Here is a 23,854-nt window from a genome sequence, read left to right as displayed (position 1 = left end):
CACAGAACAAAAATATAAATGCAACATGCAATCATTTTACTGAGTTACTGTTCATATATGGAAATCAGTCAACTGAAATAAATTCATTAGGCCCTAAACTATGGATTTCACATGACTGGTAATTCAGATATGCATCTGTTGGTCACAGATACCTTAAAAAAAAAAAATTAGGGGCGTGGATCAGAAATCAATCAGTATCTGGTGTGACCACCATTTGCCTCGTGCAGTGCGACACATCTCATTCGCATAGAGTTGATCAGGCTGTTGATTGTGGCCTGTGGAATGTTCTTCCATTCCTCGTCAATGGCTGTGCGAAGGAGAACTAGAAGATGCTGTTGTACACATCGATCCTGAGCATCCCAAACATGCTCAATGGGTGACATGCCTGGTGAGTATGCAGGCCATGGAAGAACTGGGTCATTTTCAGCTTTCAGGAATGATGTACAGATCCTTGCGACATGGGGGGCGTGCATTACCATGCTGAAACATGAGGTGATACCAGCGGATGAATGGCACGACAATGGGCCTCAGTATCTCGTCATGATATGGCTGCGCATTAAAATTGTCATCGATTGTCAATAGTGTTCGTTATCTGTAGCTTATTCCTGCCCGTACAATAACCCCACCACCATGGAGCACTCTGTTCACAACGTTGACATCAGCAAACCGCTCACCCACACAAAGCCATACACGCTGTCTGCCATCTGCCCAGTACAGTTGAAACAGGGATTAATCCGTGAAGAGCACACTTCTCCAGCATGCCAGTGTCCATTGAAGGTGAGTATTTGCCCACTGAAGTTGGTTACGATGCCAAACTGCAGTCAGGTCAAGACCCTGGTGAGGACGACGAGCACGCAGATGAGCTTCCCTGAGATGGTTTCTGACAGTTTGTCCAGAAATTCTTCGGTTGTGCAAACCCACAGTTTCATCAGCTGTCTGGGTGGCTGGTCTCAGACAATCCAGCAGGTGAAGAAACCTGAGGTAGAGGTCCTGGGCTGGCGTGGTTACACGTGGTCTGCGGTTGTTAGACTGGTAGGTCATACTGCCAAATTCTCTAAAATTACATTGGAAGCGGCATATGGTAGAGAAATTAACATTGAATTCTCTGGCAACAGCTCTGGTGGACACTCCTGCAGTCAGCATGCCAATTGCACACTCCCTCAAAACTTGAGACATCTGTGGCAGTGTGTTGTGTGACAAAACTGCACATTTTAGAGTGGCCTTTTATTGTCCCCTGCACAAAGTGCACCTGTGTAATGATCATGCTATTTAATCAGCTTCTTGATATGCCACAAGTGGATGGATTATCTTGGCAAATGAGAAATGCTCACTAACAGAGATGTAAACAAATTTGTGCACAACATTTGGGAGAAATAAGATTTTTGTGCGTATGGAAAACTTCTGAGATCTTTTATTTCAGCTCATGAAACATGGGACCAACACTTTACATGTTGTGTTTATATTTATGTTCAGTATATATATACACCACACACACACACACACACACACACACACACACACACACACACACACACACACACACACACACACACACACACACACACACACACACACACACACCACACACACCACACACACACACAGCCTTCGGGAAAGTATTCAGACCCCTTGACTTTTTCCACATTTTGTTAGGTTAAACCCTTATTCTAAAATTGATTAAATCGTTTTTTTCTACACACAATACCCCATAAATCGGAACGCAAAAACAAGTTTAGAAATGTTTACCATTTTATAAAACATAAAAAACGGAAATATCAAATTCACATACACTACCGTTCAAAGTTTGGGGTCACTTAGAAATGTCCTTGTTTTTGAAAGAAAAGCACATTTCTTGTCCATTAAAGTAACATAAAATTGATGTTACAGTATAAAAGTAGTTCAAAAATTTATGTTGTAAATGACTATTGTAGCTGGAAACGGCTGATCTTTTATGGAATATCTACATAAGCGTACAGAGGCCCATTTTCAGCAACCATCACTCCTGTGTTCCAATGGCACGTTGTGTTAGCTAATCCAAGTTTATCATTTGAAAAAGTTAATTGATCATTAGAAAACCCTTTTTCAATGATGTTAGCACAGCTGAAAACTGTTGTGCTGATTTAGAAGCAACACAACTGGCCTTCTTTAGACTAGTTGAGTATCTGGAGGATCAGCATTTGTGGGTTCGATTACAGGCTCAAAATGGCCAGTAACAAATAACTTTCTTCTGAAACTCGTCAATCTATTCTTGTTTAGAGAAATGAAGGCTATTCCATGTGAGAAATTGCCAAGAAAGTGAAGATCCCGTACACCGCTGTGTACTACTCCCTTCACAGAACAGTGCAACTGGCTCTAGCCAGAATAGAAAGAGTGGGAGACCCCGGTGCACAACTGAGCAAGAGGACAAGTACATTCAACTGTCTAGTTTGAGAAACAGATGCTTCACAAGTCCTCAACTGGCAGCTTCATTAAATAGTACCCGCAAAGGCCTTCCGAGTGGCGCAGTGGTCTAAGGCTGTGCCACTAGAGATTCTGGGTTTGAGTTCAGGTTCTGTCGCAGCCGGCCGCGACCGGGAGATCCATGGGGCGGCGCACAACTGGTCCAGCGTCGTCCGGGTTAGGGGAAGGTTTGGCCAGCAGGGATGTCCTTGTCCCATCGCGCACTAGTGACTCCTGTGGCGCAGTGCATGCTGACACGGTAGCCAGGTGTACGGTGTTTCCTCTGACATATTGGTGCGGCTGGCTTCCGGGTTAAGTGGGTATTGTGTCAAGAAGCAGTGCGACTTGGATGGGTTGTGTTTCGGAGGACGCACGGCTCTCGATCTTCGCCTCTCCCGAGTCTGTACGGGAGTTGCAGCGATGAGACAAGACTAACTACCAATTGGATACCACGAAATTGGGGTAATAATAATAATAATAATAGTACCAGCAAAACACCAGTCTCAACGTCAACATTGAAGAGGTCGTTTTGGTCTTGCTGGTCTTCTAGGCAGAGTTGCAAAGAAAAAGCCCTTTCTTAGACTGGACAATAAAAAAATTATATTAAGATGGGCAAAAGAACACAGACACTGGACAGTGGAAGATTGGAAAGAAGTGTTATGGACAGACAAATCTAAGTTTGAAGTGTTCGGATCACAAAGAAGAACATTCGTGAGAAGCAGAAAACATGAAAAGATGCTCGAGGAGTGCTTGACGCCATCTGTCAAGCATGGTGGAAGCAATGTGATGGTCTGGGGGTGTTTTGGTGGTGGTAAAGTGGGGGATTTGTACAGGGTAAAAGGGATCTTGAAGAAGGAAGGCTATCCCTCCATTTTGCAACGCCATGCCATACCCTCAACTCATTTCATGTATGTTTTCATGGAAAACAATGAGAATTCTAAGTGACCCCAAACTTTTGAACAGTAGTGTAGGTATTCAGACCATTTACAGGCTCAAGTCACACCTGTATTTGGGGAATTTCTCCCATTCTTCTCTGCAGATCCTCTCAAGCTCTGTCAGGTTGGATGGGGAGCGTTGCTGCACAGTTATTTTCAGGTCTCTCCAGAGGTGTTCGATCGGGTTCAAGTCCGGGCTCTGGCTGGGCCACTCAAGGACATTCAGAGACTTGCCCCGAAACAACTCTTGCGTTGTCTTGGCTGTGTGCTTAGGGTCATTGACCTGTTGGAAGGTGAACCTTCGGAAGGTGAACCTGAAGTAGGTTTTCATTGAGAATCTGTCTGTACTTTGCTCCATTCATCTTTGCCTCGATCCTGACTACTCTCCCAGTACCTGCCTCTGAAAAACACCCCCAAAACACCCCCACAGCATGATGCAGCCACCACCATGCTTCACCATAGGGATGGTGCCAGGTTTCCTCCAGACTTTGACGCTTGGCATTCAGGCCAAAGAGTTCAATCTTGGTTTTGTCAGACCAGAGAATCTTGTTTCTCATGGCTTGAGAGTCTTTAGATGCGTTTTGGCAAACTCCAAGCGGGCTGTCATGTGCCTTTTACTCAGGAGTTGCTTCCGTCTGGCCACTCTACAATAAAGGCCTGATTGGTGGAGTGCTGCAGAGATGGTTGTCCCCCTGGAAGGTTCTCCCATCTACACAGAGGAACTCTAGAGCACTGTCAGAGTAACCATCGGGTTCTTGGTCACATCTCTGACAAGGTCCTTCTCCCCTGATTGCTCAGCTCTAGGAAGAGTCTTGGTGGTTACAAACTTCTTCCATTTAAGAATTATGGAGGCCACTGTGATCTTGTGGACCTACAATGCTGCAGGCTTTTTTTGGTACCCTTCCCCAGATCAGTGCCTCGACACGTCCTGTCTTGGAGTTCTACGGACAATTCCTTGGACCTCATGGCTTGGTTTCTTGCTCTGACATGCACTGTCAACTGTGGGACCTTATATAGACAGGTGTATGTCTTTCCAAATCATGTCAAATCATTTGAATCTACCACAGGGGGACTTCAATCAAGTTGTAGAAACATCTTAAGGATGATCAATGGATGCACCTGAGCTCAATTTCAAGTCTCACATCAAAGGGTCTGAATACTTATGTAAATGTGATATTTCAGTTTTTAATTCTGTATAAAAATGTGCAAAAATGTCTATTATGGGGTATTGTGTGCAGATTGCTGATGCATAAAAAAACAAAATTAGAATAAGGTTGTAACGTAACAAAATGTGGAAAAGGTCAAGGGGTATGAATACCTGCCGAAGGCACTGTATATTTACACTCCGGACTCATTGATCACCCTAATATTTCTATATTTCTTAATTCCGTTCTTTCCCTTTTAAATGTGTGTGTATTGTTGTGTATTGCTAGATATTACTACACTATTGGAGCTAGGAACACAAGCATTTCGCTACACCCGCAATAACATCTGGCTAAATATGTGTATGCCACCAATAACATTTGATGTGATTTAGATTTTCGATGTCTTGTTTTCGATGTGTATTTTTCGACCCCCCTATGTTGCTGACACTTGAGAGCAAGCTTTTAAGCGCATGTCATACAACAAACAAACTGACCTTGAAGTTGAAGGGAAGAACATCACTGTACTCACAAACTGGGAGTTGTCAAGGGGCATAGCAGAGATGGTCTTGTAGTTGTCCATGAGCGCTGTGTCAAATTCCTGCAGACCTCCGTTGGTGTGGACCACCTTGTCTTTGACAAAGATGCTGACGGCACGCAGCATGAAGGACATGAACAGGTGCATGTGGATGTAGTTCCTAGTGCAGTGGAGGCGTCTGCATGGCAGGCAGACAGGGGTAAAACACTCAAGGCTCAACAATCAATATATTCAATCAATGAAATACATTTTATAAAACCCTTTTACATCAGCAGTTGTCACAAAGCGCTTTACCCAGCCTAAACCTCAAAGAGTAAGCAAAGCAGTAGCAAAAGGACAGTGGCTAAGAAAAACTACCTAGAAGGAAGAAACCTAGGTAGAAACCTAGAGATAAATTCTAGGCATCGACATTTTTGTTTTTGGCATTCAAACATAGTTTATTGTGTTGAGAGGATTTTGGAAATGTACTGTTAATACATATACAGTTGAAGTCGGAAGTTTACATACACCTTAGCCAAATACATTTAAACTCAGTTTTAAACTATTGAATCTGAGTAAAATTCCCTGTCGTAGGTCAGTTAGGATCACCACTTTATTTTAAGAATGTGAAATGTCAGAATAATAGTAGAGAGAATAATTTATTTCAGCTTTTATTTCTTTCATCACATTCCCAGTGGGTCAGAAGTTTCATCCACTCAATTAGTATTTGGTAGCATTGCTTTTAAATTGTTTAACTTGGGTCAAACGTTTCGGGTAGCCTTCCACAAGCTTCCACATAAGTGTTAATGTTGGCCCATTCTCCTGACAGAGCTGGTGTAACTGAGTCAGGTTTGTAGGCCTCCTTGCCTGCACACGCTTTTTCAGTTCTGCCCACACATTTCTATAGGATTGAGGTCAGGGCTTTTGTGATGGCCACTCCAATACGTTAACTTTGTTGTCCTTAAGCCATTTTGCCACAACTTTGTAAGTATGCTTCGGGTCATTGTCCATTTGAAGACCATTTGCGACAGCTTTAACTTCCTGACTGATGTCTTGAGATGTTGCTTCAATATATCCAAATCATTTTGTTCCTCATTACGCCATCAATTTTGTGAAGTGCACCAGTCCTCCTTGCAGCAAACCCCCCCTACAACATGATGCTGCCCCCGTGCTTCACAGTTGGGATGGTGTTCTACTGGCTTACAAGCCTCCCCCTTTTCCCTCCAAAACATAACGATGGTCAATATGGCCAAACAGTTCAATTTTTGTTTCATCAGACCAGAGGACATTTCTCAAAAGTACGATCTTCGTCCCCATGTGCAGTTGCAAACCGTAGTCTGGATTTTTATGGCGGTTTTGGAGCAGTGGCTTCTTCCTTGCTGAGCGGCCTTTCAGGTTATGTTGATATAGGACTCGTTTTACTGTGGATATAGATACTTTTGCACCGTTCCTCCAGCATCTTCACAAGGTCCTTTTGTTGTTGTCTGGGATTGATTTGCACGCGTCTCCTTCCTGAGCGGTATGACGGCTGCGTGGTCCCATGGTGTTTATACTTGCGTACTATTGTTTGTGCGCAGATGAACGTGGTACCTTCATGCGTTTGGAAATTGCTCCCAAGATGAACCAGACTTGTGGAGGTCTACAATGTTTTTTCTGAGGTCTTGGCTGATTTCTTTTGATTTTCCCATGATGTCAAGCAAGAGCACTGAGTTTGAAGTAGGCCTTGAAATACATCCACAGGTACACCTCCAAATTGACTCAAATGATGTCAATTAGCCTATCAGAAGCTTCTAAAGCCATGACATAATTTTCTGGAATTTTCCAAGCTGTTTAAAGGCACAGTCAACTTAGTGCATGTAAACTTCTGACCCCCTGAAATTGTGATACAGTGAATTATAAGTGACATAATCTGTCTGTAAACAATTCTTGGAAAAATTACTTGTGTCATACACACAGAGGATGTCCTAACCGACTTGCCAAAACTATAGTTTGTTAACAAGAAATTTGTGGAGTGGTTGAAAAACTAGTTTTAATGACTCCAACCTAAGTGTATGTAAACCTCCGACTTCAACTGTACATTATAAAACCTAACTGTTTTGAGTAACCTGAATTTAATAAAATAACCTGAATTGAGTAAAATACACTAAATTCCACGGTTTATAAAATCTAAATGGTTCCCCACAATCAGTTTCCTCAGACCATTTGAGTTAGTTTTACAGTGTACTGTGTTTTTTAAATTTAAACTTTATTTAACTAGTTAAGAACCAAATTCTTATTTACAATGACGGCCTACACCGGCCAAACATGGAAAACGCTGGGCCAATTGTGCACCGCCCTATGACTCCCAATCACAGCTGGTTGTGATACATCGTGGATTCAAACCAGGGTGTCTGTAGTGACGCCTCTAGCACTGAAATGCAGTGCCTTAGACCACTGCGCCACTTGGGAAATTCTGAGGGAAGATGCTTGAGTAATACTTCCTTCTCTAATTGCATTCATGATATTGACAACTCATAATGAAAAGCTTTGATATGTTGGATTCACGTCTCCAACTCAACCAAGAATCAAAGTTAAAGAATAGGCCAAAATCTAGTCTAATTAAAGTTTAATTTCATTTAGTCGTATTCTTTAACTTGTACAAAGCGTGTTTTGCTCTATTATTAGGGAATTATGGCAGTCCTATTCTTTAACTTTGATTCCTGGTTGAGTTGGAGACGTGAATCCAACAAATCAATATTTAAGTAGTAGACAAACTGGAATTAAGGCCAGACTAAGTCAGTGGCACAAAAGATACATCTCATTAAATGTTGATATTTGGTTGTGTTGACAACCAAACACAATTCAGTTTTGGTGTGCAGTAACTAGCCTGTTAACTTTTCGACAAGTTAACAAATAATATGTAGGATTCACGTCTCCAACTAAACCAACAAAAATTAAGAATATGATTAAGCCAGTGGCTCAGATGAAACTATCCAAGCATTAGATATCTTTTAAAATGTTGATATTTGGCTGAGTTGTCAACCAAACACAATACAATAATAAATATGTAATACAGCAAACAGCCTAAAGTTAAGGCTATCTTACAAACTAATGTAACAGTGTTTATTCAAGCTTAAAATAAGTCACACATCCATGGCCAAATGTTGAGGTTAGCCTACTGTAACTATAAATGTCTTATGTAATCAAAGAAAGTGTGCATGTTCAAGATAGCATGCAAAGGTCGCAGGTCTGTGGAGATCTTTACAATTTCTATAATAACCTGTGAAGAATCTTGAACAGCATTGATCACTTGCACTATGTAATCTCATATAAAATCCAGGTCATTTGGTTGTGCTATTTGATGCATTTTTTTGTGTTTATTTTTATTTCACCTTTATTTAACCAGGTAGGCCAGTTGACAACAAGTTCTCATTTACAACTGCGACCCGGCCAAGATAAAGCAAAGCAGTGCGACAAAAACAACAACACAGAGTTACACATAAACAAACGTACAGTCAATAACACAATAGAATAATCTATGTACAGTGTGTGCAAATGTAGAAGATTAGGGAGGTAAAGGCAATAAATAGGCCACAGAGGCGAAATAATTACAATTTAGCATTAACACTGGAGTGATAGATCGATGTGCAGATGATGATGTGCAAGTAGAGATACTGGGGTGCAAAAGAGCAAGAAGATAAATAACAATATGGGGATGAGGTAGTTGGTTGTGCTATTTACAGATTGGCTGCGTACAGGTACAGTGATTGGTAAGCTGCTCTGACAGCTGATGCTTAAAGTTAGAGGGATATATGTCTCCAGCTTTAGTGATTTTTGCAATTCGTTCCATGAAGCACAGTAATAACACATTAAGTTGTTGTATAAATACAAAATATGACATTGTATTCCCATTTGAATTTTGTTGTGCTTTTAAATGGTTGAAAGTTCAGTGATAACACATTTAGATGACAACTAAACCAAAAATCAAACATTGTTTTTCCATTGGAATTTGGTTGTGCTTATAGATGGTTAAAAGCATAGTGAAAACACATTGGGAATTCAACAAACCTCTGGCAGTTTTTTTGAGTGGGTGAATAAAGATTGAAATCTCATTGATCAACGTCTCAACCAAATATTACCCCAATTTCCACATTGAAATGGCATGCTGTGCCCAGTGGGTCTTCAGGTAATGCATTTTTTTTCATCTTTTGGATGGCATTTCACAGAGAATTTGGAGATGAGTCAAGAGGATTAGCCAGGATATTTATTTTTACTTATCATTTATTGTGAGGCTGTTTTTGGAAAATGGTGATGAACAAATGAGGCCTAGTGCTATATGACCTCAGTGGCATTTACACAGGTGGATAGAGCAGCAACGACTTTTCATTGAAGGGAACCCTGATACTAGGGAACATGTCTGTTCTGCAATGGTCTATGACTGAAAGGAAATGACAGGGTATAAGAATTTAAAAAACAATTGTACACTTCTGGAGAAAGGACCAATTGTTGGGACACAAGGCTGTCTTACCTGAAGTAGCCTATGATGACAATGGCCCCTAGAAGAGAGATGAAGGACAGTGCATATCCAATGGTGTACATGACGTACAGCCGGTCAAAGAAGTCCTGCTAGAGAGAAATTGATATCTTACAGGCCTGCTACACTGTTTACGCCGGCAAAAAGTTAGGCGTTTAGCATAGAAGCTAAAAACCTACCGTTTTCCCAACGCCCCAGTGTAGCTACACTGTTAGCGTGAGTCAGAGCAACTCAAGTATTGTCATGAGTCAAGTCTGCAACCCCAACAATGTTAATTGGAATCTTTGGTGTGACTGAAGTGGTGATTGGGATTACCTTTTCCTCCTCTTGACCAGGTAAAAGGAATCTCAAGCAGTCAGAATAATTGGACCACGTTCGGTTCAACCCCTCCACAGAAACCCAGGAACCGTTGACATCACACTTCCTGTATGCATGACCTGGACACACAAGGTCTGGTCATTTACATTGCAACATACAGGTAACTGCCAAAACAAAGGAAACACCAACATAAAGCGTCTTAATAGGGCGTTGGGCCACCACGAGCCAGAACAGCTTCAAAGCAAACTTGGAATGGATTCTACAAGTGTCTGGAACTCTATTGGAGGGATGCGACACCATTCTTCAAAAATAAATTATATAATTTGGTGTTTTGTTTGTGGTCTGAAAACGCATCCTCAGGTGCCACTCCAGAATCTCCCATAAGTTGAACACTTATGGGAGATTGGGCTGAGATCTCGTGACTGAGACGGCCATGGGGTATGGTTTACATCGTTTTCATGCTCATCAAACAATTCAATAGGTTAAATCCATTACATGTACATTGCTTGGGATGCTGGCCCATGTTGACTCCAATGCTTCCCACAGTTGTGTCAAGTTGGCTGGATGTCCTTTGAGTGGTGGACTATTTTTGACACACACGGGAAACTGTTGAGCGTAAATAACCCAGCAGCGTTGCAGTTCTTCACACAAACCGGTGCGCCTGGCACCTACTACCATACCCCGTTCAAAGGCACTTACAGTTTTTGGCTTGCCCGTTCACCCTCTGAATGGCACACATACACAATCTAGGTCTCAATTGTCTCAATGCTTAAAAATCCTTCTTTAACTGTTCTCCTCCCCTTCATCTACACTGACTGAAGTGGATTTAACAAGTTACATCAATAAGGGATCATAGCTTTCACCTTGATTCACCTGGTCATGTCTTAGAAAGAGCAGGTGTTCCTAATGCTTTGTATACTCAGTGTATATTCTTCAAGAATCAATGGGTGTATACCATTAATGTATAAGTCCAAAAATGGATATAGCAACTAAATATTCTAGCTTTAAGGTAAAGTGTAAACAAAGACTTCTTTGGGGGTTTTATACCTTTCAAAAAAGAATAGCCAAACTTTGCACCTAGCGCAAACGCTTAGTAAATCTGTCTCCATGAGTATAGCAAGTGTGTTGCCTATCTATACGCCAATACCTTGATGGTTGAAGTCGTAGATGTAGCTGGGGCAGGGGACCTTGGTTAGCGCTCCGGGGGATCCCTGGGGCCAACAGATCAGACCGTCCCAGCCAGGGGGACAAAGGTAATCTGGACACGTAGTGGAAAAGGGGAGTAAGGTAATGTTAGTGGTGGGCATCAATACTGATCATTTTATATGATATTGGTTTATTTGCATTTGATATCGATATACGGACGGCATATTATGACGTTGGTTTAACCTTCCTGTTAACTTACACTATTATGTAAAAACCCATACTGTACGTGACTGTTCCTGCATGCACGAACCCCTCTCATAGACCTTCTCACAGGCTCTCAACTTAGTGACTTAATTGCCTGCTGATTTGCCAAATCGTGGTGAATGGACTTATTAAACTGTAGATTTAGCTTTCACATAGGTTCCAATGAGCAATCAGAAAGCACTTGTCTGGACTTCACAGAGCTGTGGAGGTGAACAGAAAACTATAAACAATATTTTTAAAAAACCAATATATAAAACCAATACATATCAAAAAAATTCAAGTGATATATTAGTATGGATTTTCCATATTAGTGCCCATCACTAGATAATATACTATGGTAATATGCCAAATATGTAACATTTACTGACATATTGCCATTATACGTCAAATCTTCACAATCACAAACGTCAATATGTGTGATGTACATATTTGACGCTTTTACGTTCATAAGTGACATTATTTGGACATTGTGTTGAAGGGTATCGTCATCAAGGGAACGGAGGCTCCCAGGCCTCCCATGGACACTCCTTCAGATAAATCTGAATTTAAAAGAAATCACTGCTATGGAACTCAAGGCATTATCATTGAAAGGTTTCATTGACTTGTTGCTTTTGTGCCTGTCCATGGTATGTGCTGGTAATCCTGCGGTCACCGGATTTTTATCCACTCAATTTAAGAAAGGGCAAATATCCAGCAGTGTGCACTCAGTCCACATCAATYTCATCAATGAAACAAGTTCAAGAAGGATCAATATACTACAACTCGGCTCCAAAGAGAAAAAATATTTCTTCCACTATGTCTATTTAAACCTCCTTGATTAAACACAATTCTAATATTAATCTATATTCCACGATGAGAGGGTGAGATGGAAAGACAAAGCTTATGAGTCACTCATTAGCGACAAGTGCAAGAACATTGCTCATAGTCATTACAGCTATATATACTATCTGTCCACCAGATGAGTAGGCTAGTGGGAGAGCACTATGAGTAATAGGTTGTCGTCTTTTGTCAGCTAGCCCTCCTGATGGTTCAGTGAAACAAGTGACTAGGGTGGGTGTGCGTCCCAAATGGCACCCTGTGACCTGAGACTGAGTAATAAAGACCTAAGTGGGAGAGAAAATAAGATGCAAATAGATTAAAATAAATCCATATATTTTATGATTGCAATCCAGGTCTAAAGAGAAGTGGATATTTGTAGGTTTCAGTGTCTCAGCTGCAGTAGCCTTCCTATGCGTATATTGTCATACTTCATTATCTCAGAGCCAAATTGGATCTGATTATAGCTGGTTTGAGTCACATTATCATTTGAGACATCAACGCATGTTGTATCGATTTAAACTGACAGACAGGAAATGTGCCATATTGGGGTTTGGGACCCACTTGCCAGGTCAACACATGGGCGGACAGTGTGAAATACCTTAAAGTGGAACTGACAGTGTTTTAACTACTTTGAAGATATGAAACAAACAGACAATCATAATATCAGTCAAAAATATCAAATTCCCAGTTTATGCTTCAAAGCCAACTTGATGAGGTTTTAAAAATAGGTTCTATTTCACTCAAAATTCCATGACGTAAAGTAAGGCATTGTTGGCAGAATAAATGGATGTTGTTCAATGCATGATTAATATCCTTTAACAACACATTTCTTGGTAGTCCAAAAGATATTGCGATAAGGTTGTAAATCACAGATGGCCTGGTACATTGTTTGCTGCCTCCACCCATTAGGGATGCACTGTTTCAGTTTCAATGACCCAATATTTTGACAAAAACYGACAACTGTAACTAAGGCTGGTGTCACGCCCTGACCTTAGAGAGCATTTTTATGTCTCTATTTTGGTTTGGTCAGGGTGTGATTTGGGGTGGGCATTCTATGTTTTGTTTTTATATGATTTTGTATTTCTATATTTTGGCCGGGTATGGTTCTCAATCAGGGACAGCTGTCTATTGTTGGTTCTGATTGGGAACCATACTTAGGTGGCCCTTTTCCCTCCTTGCTTTGTGGGAAGTTAACTTTGTTTGTGGCATTAGCCCTGTTAAGCTTCACGGTCGTTTTTCTATTGTTTATTGTTTTTTGTCGGCGTCATCCTAAATAAAAGGAATATGTACGCTCACCACGCTGCGCTTTGGTCTACTTCATTCGACGGCCGTGACASCTGGGAATGTCAAATACAATCAAACTAGCAAGGACAATAGTCTAGCGCATGTGTCAAACAAGGCCCACAGCCCGAATAGGACACACAAGCGAGTATAAATGAGTTGAGACATCTACTTTATGAAATGATGGCCTGATGTGCCCTGAATCGGTGAATTCAACTTCAATTGTGCTGCTTTCATGTGTCCCGTTTACAGCGTGCAGCGGCGAGAAAGTGTCGATAGACACATGCAACAGTCCTAGCTAGGCTACTAAAATGTTGCAGCCTGGCTTCGGTTTTTAAAGCTTTACAATGAATAACCAAAAAACAAAACCTGCAACAAAACACCATGCAAAGGAGAAACATGTTGGCCTGTTACAGAAACATTTGAGAAGTAGCCTAGGCTGGCTACTCAAATACAATACATTTTGAGTGCACCATACAGCAATGCTGCATTCAACAGCACTGGTGATTGATGCAGTGCAAAAAAATGAAAAACATGTTTTAAGTTATAGCTACGTTTTTGTTATTTGGAGTTATTCAATACTTTTTGATTAGGCTTGAGGCATATTATGCGCATCTGCAAATATAGTATCAAAGGCTAAACAAATATGAGTTATCTCTTGTTTTCATTTGTTAAGATGCTATATACAYCATCCTATGTACATAAGAGGAAATTATAAAGGGACATATTTTTCTAATACAACAATGGCCAGTTTGGGTCGCAGTTGCAAGTAGGCTACTGTATGTCTGGGCTGGCGTATTTATTTATGTAGCTAACTATTTATTTAGCAAGTTAAAAACATATTATAAACTGGTTACCAACATAATTAGAGCAATAAAAATCTATGTTTTGTCAGACCCATAGTATACGGTTGGATATACCCCAGTTAGCTAGTTAGCTAGCTGCTAGGAGGATGTCATATCATTGGAGGAGTGAGTGAGTGACCAACTTTTTTTCTCATGTCGTTTTTCGGTGACTACATCTAGAGATGCAGGTGTCATTTGGTTAGATAGCAGGAAATGGGAATCGCTTTGCTAGCTAGCTAGTTATGCTGCACTTGAATGACTGTTATCCACAGTTAGCATATCGCTTTGTCAATAAAATTTAATGTATCTGTTATAGTCCCAAAAAGTACAACTACACTCTTAGGGGAAGAAGAGCTATCTACAACCTAAAAGGGCTCTTCGGCTGTTCCCATAGCAGGATGCTTTGAATAACCCATTTTGATTCCATGTAGACACAGAGGGTTCTGCATGGAACCCAAAAGAGTTCTACCTGGAACCAAAAAAGGTTATTCTGTGCCTATTGGGACAGCCAAAGAACCATTTCGGAATCTTTTTTTCTAAGAGTGTACACTAAATCAAGCACAACTCGAACATTGTCATGCATTTTAGAGAATATATTTGACCAGGGTCTGGATACAACACCTCATACAACAAAGATTATGTTTACATAATCCCATGACATTAAGTGAACATGTTTGGCCAATTGTAAAGAAGAAGCTGAGCTCCACACACTACAGCATATTAGCACTGGTTTTCTTAAAACAATGCGGGAGATTACATAAACCTGCGTGCTAAAATAATCATGATTCAAAGAAAAAGAACACAAGATTTACGAGTAGATTAGTTGACGTCTCATTGTTACCGTGTTTGACAGCTGCTTCTGGGTCTCTATTCCCACCCCAATTAAATAATGACCTATAAGAGCATTGACAATCATTAGGCTTGTAGCCTAATGAATGAATGTCAAATACTTACTGTAATAATGGAGTCTATATCATACAACTGTTTCATGTCAACATAATTAGAATATCATTTGTGCAATTTTAATTAATTTTATAAGACTACAACGCCATTTGATTAAAAAAAATATTAACACAATCATGATAGGCTTGATTTAAATTACAATTTTAAACATGGACAATGTTCAGAAATATTGTACTTTCCTCTCTTGAAATCTCCATAGCCCTACTGTATTAAACCAAGTTATAATTAATGGATTACATAAATTAGAAACACATTTATTTTTTACTCATGTACACCAACATGAGTTTTCAGTACATAAAATGTGTAGGGAAAAATGCCACTGTAGATTTGTCGTGGTAAATGAGAAAATACTTTATTTCAGATGTATAGAATGATTCTCAAATACTGTAGATACAGCCGTCCTTAGTCTGCTCAATTAGCATCTTTGAAGTTAAGCACCGCAGGAATGGTAATATGATGACTAATAATGGTTGCAACTGAGATCAGGTGTGTGGGTGATCTTAGCTCGTATTGATGGTTTAACGAGAGAACCCCTGGCAGTAATACYGTGGCCAATAATGGTTAGAATTGGACCATTGCCTTTAAAGGGACAATCTCGGAATCAAACAACAACAGAGCTATATAATTGCTATATATCATCAATTTAAAGGCCCACATGGATGAACCAATCACAGACTGCCCCGTCATCTAAAATTGAAAAGGGAACACAAGATCATTTAGATCTGGTTTAAGTTATCTGGAAAAACCAAATATAATAGACAAATACACCACTGATTGAGGGGAAGTGGGGTTATACAATTTTGTAAATGTTTATTTATTTTACTCTAATGAAAGGCAGCATATCATTTAGCCAATAAGTTGTTTCATTGATGTCATTTTGGTAACACTTTATTTTATTAAGGGTCCATAATAAACTATTTATATGGCATTTATAAAAATTGTGTGATTAGTAAAGTCATTTTTCAGGCCCTAATCTAAAGTGAGCACTATTTATACTTAAATATCTTATAAATGTTTTCAGAGATCAGTGTAATTTCCTACAAAAAGATGCATGCCATTGGTAAACATTCCAGCAGTACCTGGTGTTGGATTCYAAATTTTTMAACATTGAGATATTAAATAAATGATAGAGAAGAAGCATAGAATATTAGGAGTGAAAGAGACTGGGTTTTATGTCTGAAGTTAATGGTTCTCTGTAGAAAGCCAGATGGCGTTGGAATGTGTTGGGGGACGGGAGGAGAGCACTGCGTTGATACAGGAAAGACAGATGGACATCTGTGGATTAGGTGAAGGAGGGGTTGAGGTCAGGAGGTGAGGTCAGATCCCCTGAAGGGAGTAATAAGGGTTTAATATCCTGTTACTATTTTCCTGTAGAACCATAAGATTAAATGATTGGAGAGAAGGAGGAGTGTCTTAAATGGGATATATATATATCTGTGATGTGAGAAATGTTGGGTTGTTTGAATTAAAGCTGAACAGAACCTTTGGACAGAATTAAACTTTGTTAGCTTCTCTAGTGTCCATGTGTTATTTACTCTGATAAATAAGAACCTAACACTGGTAAAAGAATAAGCATGAAACACAGAATGTTTACAAACGTATGTTGACACCCCATCAAATTACTGGATTCGGCTATTTCAGTTGCCTGGGTCAACTGTAAGTGCTCTTATTGTGAAGTGGAAATGTCTAAGAGCAACAATAGCTCAGCCACGAAGTGGTAGGCCACACAAGCTCTCCGAACGGGACAGCCGAGCGCGGAAAAATCCTCTGTCCTCGATTGCAACACTCACTACCGAGATCCAAACTGCCTCTGGAAGCAACGTCAGCACAAGAACTGTTTGTGCAAACGCACCCAAGCCTAAGATCACCACGCACAATGCCAAGCGTCAGCTGGAGTGATGTAAAGCTCACCGCCATTGGACTCTGGAGCAGTTGAAACTCATTCTCTGGAATGATGAATCACGCTTCCCCATCTGGCAGTCCGACGGACGAATCTGGCTTTGGCGGATGCCAGGAGAACGCTACCTGTCAGAATGCATAGTGACAACTGTAAAGTTTGGTGGAGTAGGAATAATGGTCTGGGGCTGTTTTTCATGGTTCGGGCTAGTTCCAGTGAAGGGAAATCTTAATGCTTCAACATACAATGACATTCCATACGATTCTGTGCTTCCAACTTTGTGGCATTTTAGGGAAGACCCTTTCCTGTTTCAGCATGACAATGCCCCCGTGCACAAAGTGAGGTCCATACAGAAATGGTTTGTTGAGATCGGTGTGGAAGAACTTGACTGGCCTGCACAGAGCCCTGACCCCAACCCCATCGAACACCTTTGGGATGAATTGGAACGCCGACTGCAAGTCAGGCCTAATTGCCCAACATCAGTGTCCGACCTCACTTGCTTCTTGGAAGCAAGTCCACATACTTTTGGTCATGTGTATATATATACACGTGTGAATWACTAGCTAACTAACATTTACAAATGTGGGAATAATTATTAATACATGGTGGGKAAACTGCCTTATAAATGTTTTATAATGGACCCTTAAAATAAAGTGTTAGTCATTTCTGCATCTCTCAGAAGATATAGCAAACTGTATTTTCATGTTGCCTCCCAGTGAAAACCGTAATACTTCCGCCATGACAAAATTTGGATGGGTATCAGATGCTGGTCTGTTTATATTTAAACAGTCACCAAACAATACATACACTCTAATTAGCCATTATACTCCAATATCTGTTTATGTTCTGATATTTCTATTCTCCCACCTGGTTTTAATGGCTGGTAGATTTTGGATCAAACACACAAAGAGGTTTGTTTTTATCCAGCTCTCACACTGCTCTCCACTACAGAATGTGGGCGGACACATGGAGGATAATAATATGGAGAGCAGCAGACAGAAAGAGAAACAACTGTGGGTTTGGGACTGGTAAATTGGCAGATTCAAATGAATGGAATAAATCCACATTTGAGCACCCARAGATTCTGTGGCTAGGGAGACACCACAGCATGATATCTGTGATCTTAAGTCATCTTTGCCTAATCAAACTGCAGTGGTCTTCCAAGGAAATAAAGGCTTTTCAAGAAGTTCCTCCCTCCGTTCTTCAAGAGTGCCTATATGGGAAAACGAAGAAGAATTTTTAGAATTTTTTTTGTTTACTAAGTGGTGGCCATCATCCCAGTTCTTTTCCCCCCTCCCTAAGACCACTTATGTAGTTGTAGTTTTCATCCATGCTGTATCAAAAGTTGTCTCAAGTTACCCCAATTAAAAATATATAATAATAATTTGGAGGTGGATAATAAATCCTTTGGATAAATATCAGAATACAATTTTTTTGCTAAAAGCATTACTCAATTCAGTAAATCTCARGTTGAACATTGACTGACAATGTGAGAAATGCAAGGAGTTCAGTGTGTCAAAGTGTACATGCAGCAGCACCACATCCAGTCTCTTTTACCAACTCCAATCTCTGACTGAGTGAAGCCTGTCAGAACGTGGGCAGACGTGGAGCAGGCTAGTGTTTGSCCGTCTCTCAAAACACAACCCCTTTTCCAATGCGCAGGAGGCAAAAACAGGTAAAGTAATGGGATTTGGTCTCTCCAGACAGGATGAAGTATGGRCGGCCGCTACGGTTACCATAAAGGTCTGTCTGGATCCACCTGGAAACACGCTGGCCAATGGGGCTCCGGTAAAGCTAGGTAGACCAATCATCTGCTTAGTGGGTACCAATTACAGAAACACAAACAAAAAAGTTGGTACATTTCCTATGCTGCCCAAAGATAAAACGATTTACGTAAGTCAGTGTTTGCCCACCTGCAGGATTGTGTGTGGAGATGTTCTGATGACACTCAACTTTGACATCATACAGCAGGTACATCTGCTCCTGTGCTGTGAGGCCGACCTCTGGATGAACCTACAGAGTAGATTGCAGCATTGATTCAAAAAGTTGCCCCTTCGATGATGATCTTGGGTCAGATTAGCATTTCCCCCACTAATGGTTAAGGTTAGGATTGGAGAGGGGAAGCTGATCCTAGATATGTACCTAGGGGAATCTTCACCCCAGAGATAATTTGGATCTCAAACATGACAAGAGCAGAAATMGTAAAGTGGCTTTGATATAAAAACTTTGATCAAATCTAATGTCATAATTACAGTGACATACAGTATACCGTAGCATAACACATACTTCATAAATTAAACATAAGTCATATACATCACAGTAAGCAATCGCCACACACACACGCTGATGCACTGTGCTCATAATTACGCCTCATTTAAATGCATTCAAGGAGAAAGTGGATGTTGAGTACCAGTCAACAATTTATACGCAAACACTGACTGATGAGTATGGAAGCGGGCATGGCTGAATAACAATACATAACCGATTACATTTCCATATGAAATAGCACCAAAGGAAGAAACATAATATGTGGGAAAAAGAAATTGGATGATGGCCACCACTTTGTAAATGATAATATTTAGAAACATCCATCTTACTTTCCCCATTATTTACAGGATAAAAKATTTAAAAGATAGACAGAGAGAAAATTGTAAAGGAGTAGAGGAATAGGGAATTGTGGATGCAAGTAAAAAAGCAACCAAATTCATTATGCCAAGATCTCTGTCAACTAGACTTGCAATAGCCTGCCTAAACATAGGCTAATGCTGTTTCGTCGAGGCATGGACTCTACAAGGTGTCAAAAGCGCTCCACAGGGATGCTTCCCACAGTTGTGTCAAGTTGGCTGGATGTCCTTTAGGTGTTGGACCATTTTTGATACACAGGGTAAACTGTTGAGCGTGAAAAATCCAACAGCATTGCAGTTCTTGAAACACTCAAACGGGCACACACTACCATACCCAGTTGAAAGGCACTTCAATATGTTGTCTTGCCCATTCACCTTCTGAATGGCACACATACACAATCCATGTCTAAATTGTTTCATGGCTTAACAAATCCTTCATTAACCTGTCTCCTCCCCTTCATCTATACTGATTGACATCAATAAGGGATCATAGCTTTCACCTTGATTCACCTGGTCAGTCTGTCGTGGAAAGAGAAGGTGTTCCTAATGTTTTGTACACTCAGTGTATATAATCTTGCATCATGTTGCTGGTAGCCTATGTAAAATGGTCATGCAAATTCCGTATGTGTATGGTTTATTATATTCACAGATGTATGCACAGAATGTAAACCCTATGGATTAATTCCTCCACAAAAAATACATAAACAATATTACTCGATTGGCTAGCCTACTTACCTGTGCGTAAACGTGTAGGTAAACTACATTCCAGCATAAAAGAAACTTCGCAAAGTAACTCAGAAGTATCGTATTCATTTTGAAGATAATTGGTGGACAGCGTTGCATACAGAGGTTTCGATAAACTCAAAAATCAGCTGTGTTTTTGAAGCACGCAGTAGTTCAGGTGTTGTGTCAAACCCGTGCTAGTCCGACTGTGTGTAGCCTAACCTACTCTGTGTATTTCCATCCAACGCTCTTGGAAGTCTGTTGAAAGAGGATTTCAGGAGAAAGGGCGCAGAAATAGCGTAGCATTGGTCAGAGTTTTGATGTCTTCCGTCTGAAATAAGGATGTACCATAAACTTGTTCAAAAAGTTTACTGATCACTTGTGTACCTTAAAATATATAGGCTATATGACTGGCCATTCAGGCTACTTGTGTCCTGTTGTAGTTTTTTCTCTGAAACACCATTTTAGTAGGCTAAGTTTGCTTTACAGAGACAATTTGGGCATGTTGTCTCGTTAATTGCCATTAAAAAATATATATGTTAAACACGAATACTCATTACGGTCAAAAAGTCGCAAGAAAATTCCAACCAGAATTATCCATAGGCTAGACGTGTAAAATCGAGTTTGCTGCTTACACCTGACAACCCAAATAACTATTAATCTCTACTGTAGCCTAGCCAACCTACCTACCTACAACTGCATTTCTCGGCTGAACGTGAGTAGTGGTGCTATCTATCTGTGGTGCTGAAAGTTTGCGATGTGGGAAGAGATGTCGGCAGCGGTCTGCACGATTCAGTGTGTGTGTGTGTGTGTGTGTGTGTGTGTGTGTTCGCGTTCGCTCATGAGTGTCTTAAAAACGAATTTACATAAATTAAAAATGAATGCATTTTGGGAAAGTCATGAGTGTCTTAAAAACTAAATGACACAAATTAAAAATGAATGTTTTTTGAGAAAAAAATGTTTGCAAACAATAATGTTCATGTTGAATCTTGGTATGACTCAGAGTTTGTCAGATTTGGTCAAATTTTCTGTGTGAACAGGTTACAGCGTTCAGAAATCTTCAAGCTACAGTCTGTGATTGGAAGTGCATCACTTAAAAAAAWAAAATAATTCATGATAAAGCCATTGATTCTTGACAAATATAACATAGAAATGCCTCATGAGTTTAAATCAACGGTTTTACCCCATCAGAACCCAAATTGTAAGCTTGTTTTACAAAAGTTTTGTAAATAATGTATTAAACACGGTATAGCTTCAAAACATGGTTAAAACTATCATTTTGATCTCATGGATGGTCAGTCCTTGCATCCCTATGTAACGGATTTCCTCTTCGTCTGAGGAGGAGTAGCAAGGATCGGACCAATGTGCAGCGTGGTAAGTGTCCATAATGAGATATTTAATAAATCCACAGAACACTGAACAAAATAACAAAAGTACAAACAAACAACCGAAACAGTCCCGTATGGTGCAAACACTAACACAGGAAACAACCACCCACAAAACACAATAGAAAACAGGCTACCTAAATATGGCTCCCAATCAGAGACAACGACTGACACCTGCCTCTGATTGAGAACCATATTAGGCCAAGCACATAGAAATATAACAACAGAACAAAACATAGAAAAACAACATAGAATGCCCACCCCAACTCACGCCCTGACCAACTAAAATAAATTTGCTGATCGCCCCAACAGATCCATGAACGACGCAATCGCCATTGCACTAAACACTCCCCTATCCCAGCTGGACAAGAGAAATTCCTATGTAAGAATGCTGTTCATTGACTACAGCTCAGTCTTCAACACCACAGTGCCCTCCGAGCTCATCACTAAGATCAGGGCCCTGGGTCTGAACCCCTCCCTGTGCAACTGGGTCCTGGACTTCCTGATGGGCCGACCCCAAGTGGTAAAGGTAGACAACAACACCCCCGCCACGCTGATCCTCAACACGGGGGCCCCACAAGGGTGCGTGCTCAGCCCCTCCTGTACTGCCTATTCCCCCATGACTGCCGACCCCGGCCGTCTCCAACTCAGTCATCAAGTTTGCTGACGACACAACAGTGGTATCCTGATTACCAACAACAATGAGAGCCTACAGGGAGGAGGTGAGGGCCCCAGCTGAGTGATGCCAGGAAAATATGTGTTTTTTGTCTGACAAGATATATCTTCTTACCAGTCAGTTTTTATGTTAGAGCATTTCACTTGTTTCAAGCTTTTTAGTCCTTAATTATCTTAATAAGATAATATAACTTGTTACTAAGATTTTATTACTGGTTCTGAGTAACTTAATGCTTGAAACTAGAATGACCAGAATTATAAAGCTGTTTGATCAACACTGACAAGTGCAAAACTGCTTTGTCGAAGTCAGAATTTCTTCTTTCAAGCATCCTATCCTTTTCATCTCTTCACATATTAAGAACAGATAATGACCAAATGTAATTCACTGTTTTATTGTCAATCTTACACACAGCACAGCAATCATGTAGACAAAATACAGTACAGAACAAAGACAGTACACTTTTCATATCTGGGGAAAACACTATGAGTCATTTGAACTGTTGTACAATTCTATTACATCCCCAAGATGGTATTTGACTTGTACATAAGCTTGGCTATTGATGCTAATTGTGTAATAAGAGGTCAACTCAACCAGCTTTTCAGCATCCACTAACTCAGTGGCCTGTGCAAAGTGTGGGAGCTCAACTTGATAAGCCATGACATTTCTATCAAAGCGTATAGTTTGAAATGGTAGATATTCCAAACAATAAAGCCTAGAATCGACAAAAAAGAAGTCTGTCATATTACCATTCAGTACTTTGGCAAAGATCATGGACTTCTGAGTTATGTATTTATTACAATTTATCACAAGCCATTTGACTGATACAGCAATTTATCATTGAAACCTAGGAAGTCCCTCAATMTTCCATGTAAATATTGTAGATATTTAACCTCTCCCTTTCATTTGAAAAAAATGGGTGCATTGAAATGTCAACATTTTGGCAGCATTCATATATTTGGTTCTGATTAATCAAAGACTTGCAAATATTTTTCAAAAATTGAGCTTGGAAGCCCATTGTTTAAAGATGTTTAGACTCGAATACACATATGTCTTACCACATACATAGATATGTTTTATCTATGATGGAAAATGTATCATATAATGCTGTTTTGGTGTAACATTGCGGTCTGGAAAAAGCTCCTTCCAATGTTTCAAATGATTTTCAATGAGTAACTTCAACCTAGATACAGTCGCAATGGAAAGAACAGGTGCAAATACTATCTGTACAATCTCTATTAGCTCAATTATCAGTTGTATGTATGCATTGACTTCCAAACTCTCCTAAACAAATGGCAATATCCTTAGCAGGACAAGCATTTTCCCAGATGAACGTTTTAGTTTACTATCACTTGACGTTAATGTACTAA

The 23,854-nt window shown here is 40.2% G+C and overlaps 1 pseudogene; it reads right to left on the bottom strand.

Annotated features, from left to right (window-relative positions):
• LOC111953339 (parathyroid hormone 2 receptor-like) overlaps positions 1-20,712 on the bottom strand; it is a 35,697-nt pseudogene extending 14,985 nt beyond the window's left edge.
• Positions 20,713-23,854: the final 3,142 nt, after the last annotated feature.

Source organism: Salvelinus sp. IW2-2015, linkage group LG27 (assembly GCF_002910315.2).
Source record: "Salvelinus sp. IW2-2015 linkage group LG27, ASM291031v2, whole genome shotgun sequence".
In the NCBI taxonomy this organism is placed as follows: Eukaryota; Metazoa; Chordata; class Actinopteri; order Salmoniformes; family Salmonidae; genus Salvelinus; species Salvelinus sp. IW2-2015.
This window is presented reverse-complemented; position numbering and strand designations above follow the sequence as displayed.